This window comes from Paramormyrops kingsleyae, chromosome 6, assembly GCF_048594095.1.
Source record: "Paramormyrops kingsleyae isolate MSU_618 chromosome 6, PKINGS_0.4, whole genome shotgun sequence".
NCBI lineage: Eukaryota > Metazoa > Chordata > Actinopteri > Osteoglossiformes > Mormyridae > Paramormyrops > Paramormyrops kingsleyae.
This window is the reverse complement of record NC_132802.1, coordinates 25,197,429-25,203,844: the sequence shown is the minus strand read 5'-3', so window position 1 is coordinate 25,203,844 and position 6,416 is coordinate 25,197,429.

Sequence of the window (6,416 nt, the reverse complement as noted above, 5' to 3'; positions counted from 1 at the left end):
GCAGAGTGTTCCTTTCATAACTTATGTCATGAGAAGGAGCACATTAACTTGTCCAAAGGCCTAGGAGGTATTTGAGTTGTCGAGCACGGGGGGCTCGTGTTTACTGCCATCCTCTGGGCATTAAAGCCCCCCTGGCCATGAGGACTTGCTTGGAGGATCTAGAGGTCTTTGGACGAGGGGCTCCTCCAGATATGATGGGACCATACAGAATCTGCTGAGGGATTTCTCGTTCTGTCTTCAGTTGCTCTAAATTGCTGAAGTTTCTGACCCTGTCTTCCCCTGGTTGACTTGGTATCTAAACTGGTTTCCTGCTTTTTTTGAAATTCATTGTAGAGCCTCACAGACAGCTTGCTTCTTGATCCTTTGGTCAAGTGTAGTTTTTAACATAAGAGAATTATAGTCCGTTCTGTAGAACCTTCTTTCCCTACATACAGTTTCCAACAACTGATTCACTGCTTTTCACTGGTCATGTTGTACAGGGAGGTTCATCCTTTGCAGACCTTTGCACAGTAGAAACATTTCTGGCACTTTGGTATATCTGAAAAAAGAAAAAAAAAACATTAACATACAATTCTGCTCGCACGCAAATAACTGCTCAGCGGAATGCCAGGGGTTTTAAGCGGGGTTGGCTAATAAAAATAATAAACGATGTATTTTGGAGCCACGCCTTTTTTACAGTGCCTGACGAGCTCCCATTTTGATTGCAAGTGAAAAGAATATGGAAACAGTTAAACTGTCTTTAAGGGACTGATTTATCTCCCATTAACCCCCCACCACCACCACCACATGGGTTTACAAAAAGCACCGGTCCATGAAGTTTTTACATGATGTGAACCCGTCTGCAGTCATCGAGAGCCCTGTTCTATCCTAGGGTCATCATGTCACTGATCAGAATCATCTGGCAGCAGCAGATGTGTGTGTGGAAAGATGTTACTGGAGAAAGGCAAGTTTGGCTTCATATTTGGCTGACTCTATTAAAAACAGATTTTCTCTGAGTACCATAAATATGGTTCAGGTCAGTAATCTCTGAATTTGCTCTTGGCTCCCTTACAACATTATTACAACATTATTACAACATTATTACAACATTACACCCACAGTCTGGCAGTGGCAGGGGTCTTGCTTTTGGTGTATGTGTATGTGTGTGTGTTTCTACTGTACATGTCTATATTTATGATGCCTGTGTTTCTCTAAAAATTCCATCTGTGGGGAATTAGAGGATTTATATGGCTGAGGCATAGAGAGTCAGGGAAATGAGCTGTCAGAATTACTGACATTTGGTATCACAGATGACAACTAACGTGAGGCATTAAGCTTTTGGAGGTTGCTGTGTGATTTCAGGAATGTGGTACCTACCAAATGTCTTACGCATGTGCCTGTCTGTCTGTCGGTCTGTCTGTCTGTTTGTCGGTCTGTCTGTCTGTCTGTCGGTCTGTCTGTCTGTCGGTCTGTTTTGGGACAAGAACAGCATTGACCTTGGCAGCCTATTTACTGTATTTGTTTGGAAGTGTAAATAATATCATAAGAAGAACATAAGAAATTTACAAACGAGAGGAGGCCATTCGGCCCATCAAGCTCATTTGGGGAGAACTTAACTAATAGCTAAGAGTTGTTAAAATCTTATCTAGCTCTGATTTAAAGAAACCCAGGGTTTTAGCTTCCGCTACACTAGCAGGAAGACTATTCCATACTCTAACTACACGCTTTGTAAAGAAGTGCTTCCTCAAATTTGTTTTAAAATGTTCTCCCGTTAATTTCCACTTATGGCCACGAGTTCTAGTATTTAAATTAATATTGAAATAGCCATTTGGCTGAACAGCATCCAGACCCATTAGAATCTTATATACCTGGATCATGTCCCCCCTTAGTCTCGTTTGCTCAAGGCTAAACAGATTCAGCTCAGCTAACCTCTCCTCATAAGACATTCCTCTAAGACCAGGAATCATTCTCGTAGCCCTCTGTTGCTCCTTTTCTAAGGCAGCAATGTCGTTCTTAAGGTATGGTGACCAAACCTGCACAGAATATTCTAGGTGGGGTCTTACCAAGGAATTATATAAATGTAACATCACCTCCCTTGACTTAAACTCCACACACCTAGAGATATAACCCAACATTCTATTGGCCTTTTTTATTGCTTCCCCACACTGGCAAGAGTAGGACATGGAAGCATCAACATACACACCGAGTTCTTTCTCTTAATCAGCTACCTTTATTTCAGTGGAACCCATAAAATATCTGTACTTTATATTTCTGCTCCCTGCATGGATTACCTTACACTTATCTATGTTAAATTTAATCTGCCAAGTATCAGCCCATTCGCTAATTAAATCCAGATCCCATTGTAGCCTCTCTGCTGCTAGATCAGTATCTGCTACACCACCCACCTTGGTGTCGTCTGCAAATTTAACCAGTTTACTGTATGTATTGGTGTCAATATCATTAATGTAAATTAGGAACAATAGTGGTCCTAAAATTGAACCCTGCGGTACCCCACTATGAACGCAGGCCCACTGTAACATTGTGCCTCTAATAACTACTCGCTGCTTCCAGTCAGTTAACCAGTTTTCGATCCAAGCTGCCACAGTTCCTAAAATCCCTGCAGCTTTGAATATCCTACTGCAGTAGGAAAATAATCAAGTCTCTAGCAGAGCAAGTGGCCTTGTAATTCTTTTTTTATTCGCATTATTACAAACATGGATAATGCAAATAGCTAATCACAATCATTACTTTCATTACCTATTAATACACATGCACATTCAGGTACACAGAATGTTCTTTTTGCCTAGAAATCTGACTTACGTGTGATGGAGGTGATCTCCACCAGCTGAGGCTGCTCCTGCTGCATTTCTCCTCTATAGAAGCTTCTGTCTGACATAAAAATACTTCAAACAGTTTAGCATAGACCACAGCAGTATTTACACATGCCATAAAGGGGGCTTTAGTATATTTTAAAGGTTTTTATTCCGTCCTGCAGGGTATTTCTCAACCAGGGTCTGCATCATGAGGGGGACATTTGCAGAACATGCCCCCCCCCTCCCAAAATAATGTTTTCTTCAAAATAATAAAGGCAATGGCTGTTTTGGTCCTAAAGAGCTATAATGTATGCTGGCTTTCATTCCAGCTCAGCCATAAATTAATTAGTCTAAATTAAGACGCCAATTGAATGTGTAGTACAATTGAAATACCACGAATGTTAATATTGTTAAAAATAATGCAATAAAGAAGAAAATAAGAATCAATGTTTCCACACTTGCTATTCCATCTTAATAGTACAAAATTAATTATTCAGTTAATTTATGATCTTTCATTTTTAATAATTCACTAATTGAAGAATTAATTAAAATGAATTATTCATTTAACATGATTCCAAATTATAGTGAGCTAATAAATGCATTCAGACTAAAGTAAGTTGTATAGTGTTCAACATTATAAAAAAGCTTTAAAATATCTATTGTAGAATACAGTAGGCCTACGTGCGTTTAACGCCAATCATCAAGTGTACAAGACTATATGCATATTTCTAAAATATATTTATTATTAGCTGCCTATTGAGATGATGCACAGGAACGAACATATTTCCTCCAGAGCCCTTTGATCCCAATGTGATGGACCTCAGCACAAATGTCAGCTTAAGATCTTTTTGATGGAGCCACTGGAATACATATACTCTGTCATGAAGGGGCTGTTGTCTATCAATTGGCTTTTACATTCAAATCAATGTGAGCTGAGTGATTATTGTTAATATTAATATTGCTGTTGCTGTTGTTTGGTCCAGAAAAGAACGTTTGTGTGTTTTTGTGATCTATTTCGGGCAACCTCTCTGATAGTATAGCAGGCAAACGTTTAAAACAAAGAACGACGTAGGAACTAATGAGAGTCACGGCGCTCGTAAATTTACGAGCGAGATGACGAACTGCTCGAGAAACACTTGCTAATTAACGACTAATCTCAGTAGTACGAGATATCAATCTACTTAGCGTTACGAAGCTTTCTCGAGAAACGCACCACTGACCATTTCAGGTCTGAACATGTTACACCATGCTCATCCACGAGAGGGCGCCCCAAAAATGCTGCATGACTGCTTAGAGTTTTTCTCGGTCGCTTTGGACACATTCGCAAATGGAAATTGTACTTCTCATAGCCACATATGTAAACTCGCACAACCTTAACTCAGGGTCTCATAACAGACTGTCATTTCTCATTCTTTTTTTTATTCATTTGCAAATGGTTTAGCTTGGTTCTTATAGGATTAGGCATATTCACTTCGAATTAGCCCAAAAATCAGGTGTATTAGTAATGTTGCCAAAATGAATTATACACTTCTCATTTGTTTACTTCTACTCTGCGAAACATTTAAACGTGTGCATGATGTAAGTCATCACATGCTAAAAATGTTAATTCAGCTGTCAGAAAGGTTCCTTCAGTTATGAAATATAAGAGAAATAGTTCAAAAATAGACCAGCAGGAGTGACAGGACAGCCCATTGTTCTTCTTCGTAGCATAGCTACCTACAGTGAAATACTACATACATTTCACTGTAACATAGCTTGAAATGCATTGGAGAGACATGAAGACCTGACCTTCAGGCTTCCAATGCTGGTTCGCTGGCCTGGACCCTGCTAAGTGCTAAAGCCTATTAATGAAAAAGTGAATATGTCTATATACACAGTAGCATGTTCAGTGTACAAATATAAAATAACACTAACTCATGCCTAACAACCATATTCAAATATCTTTTTCTTGACTCACGCAGCAACATAAGAATACAACACATTCTCATTTTAACTCCAAAAGATAAATCTATTTAAGACGGTAAATCTATATACTTTGGAATTCTCCCATTTCTGCCAGTTAATAAATGGGCTTTATTTGGGATCATTAAACAATCACTGTGATCAGTGGAGCTCGGAGGCTTATCCTAAGCGTTGTCCTTCCTGTGCTGCGTAACCCACTGCTGTGTTCAGCCTTTGGTTTACGGGTTAATCAAGGGCAGTCCCACAAAGGAGCGTTTATCTGCCAGGAACTCAGACGCTGGACATTAGAGCGTTTGATGGGACGCTGGAAATTCGATCCCTTGGCTCCTACACACGCTCGTGGCCTTTGTAGTCCTTCCAGACACGTGACATTAATGCTAAGGTGTTCTGCGCTTTTCATATGCTTTGTAAGAGGGCAGTACCCTCAGTACACTGAGCCTGAGAGACACAAACTGACCCTGCGGGGTCCTTTGAGCTCAGCCCCTGCAGGATTGCTGGCAGCAGCTCGCAGGCAAGCTAAGGAAGTGGCCAGCACTTTGGCGGGTTTTAGCGATGGGGCTGGGGAGCAGGCCTGCAGCGGTGAAGGGGGAAGTGGCCAGCACTTTGGCGGGTTTTAGCGATGGGGCTGGGGAGCAGGCCTGCAGCGGTGAAGGGGGAAGGAGAGGCGGACAGGATTAGCTACCTGTCCCTTCAACAAGCCCCAATTTGCCATAAATAGTAGCCAGGCAGAGAAAATGGTTTATCTGACCTTTGATGTGGACAAAAAGATAGAGAGGAGACAGAGTCAGGCAACTGCAGAATTTCACACATGTACACTGTCTATAGGACAGCCCAGAACACACCCATAAACAGGGAGTACCTTTGCCTTATATGCAAATGTCCTTGTCAATATCTCTTCTAATCTGTCAGCAGACTCAGCACACATGCATACACACACACAAACACATACACACACACGCACAAATGCTTGTTTAGAAATTTATGACACAAAAGAGAGTGTGTGTGTGTGTGTGTGTGTGAGAGAGAGAGAGAGAGAGAGAGAGAGAGAGAGAGATGTCAGGAGAGCCCCTTAGGATCCTGAAGGTGCAGTATTCAAACCCAGTCAGGGGGTGTGTGTGACGTACATTTTGATTCTGCGAACCAACATTTTGAGCTCTTGTATGTACTACATTACTAAGAACTTCATTAGATTGTGTAATAAAGAGAAATGATAAGGATACAAAAACATATGGACACCAGCTCATCCAGCATGTCATTCTGAAACCAGGATAATGCTCTCTGCTCAGGGAGCTCTGCCCGTTAGCTGCTGGTGGGATGTGATGCCATTGGGCCTGGTACTGGTGTTGGGTGATCAGGGCCCTTGCCGTGAGGTTGTGTGGCCTGCCACTTCCCTCCCAAACGTTTCCACTTCACTTCACATCACTTCATTTGCGGTTGACCAAAGCAGCTGTAGAAGGGCTGAAATTCGGCAATCTGGCTCACTGGAAAGATGGCGTCCTTCATCTCCTGTGCCACTGTTTGTTGATGGCAATCACATGGCCGTATGTTAAATCGCACATCTGTGTTAGCAACAAATGTGGCTTAATTAGCCAATTCCTTTAATAAATAGGACTATCCATATACTTTTGGCCATATGGCATAAGTGAAGTCAAAATCCCTAAT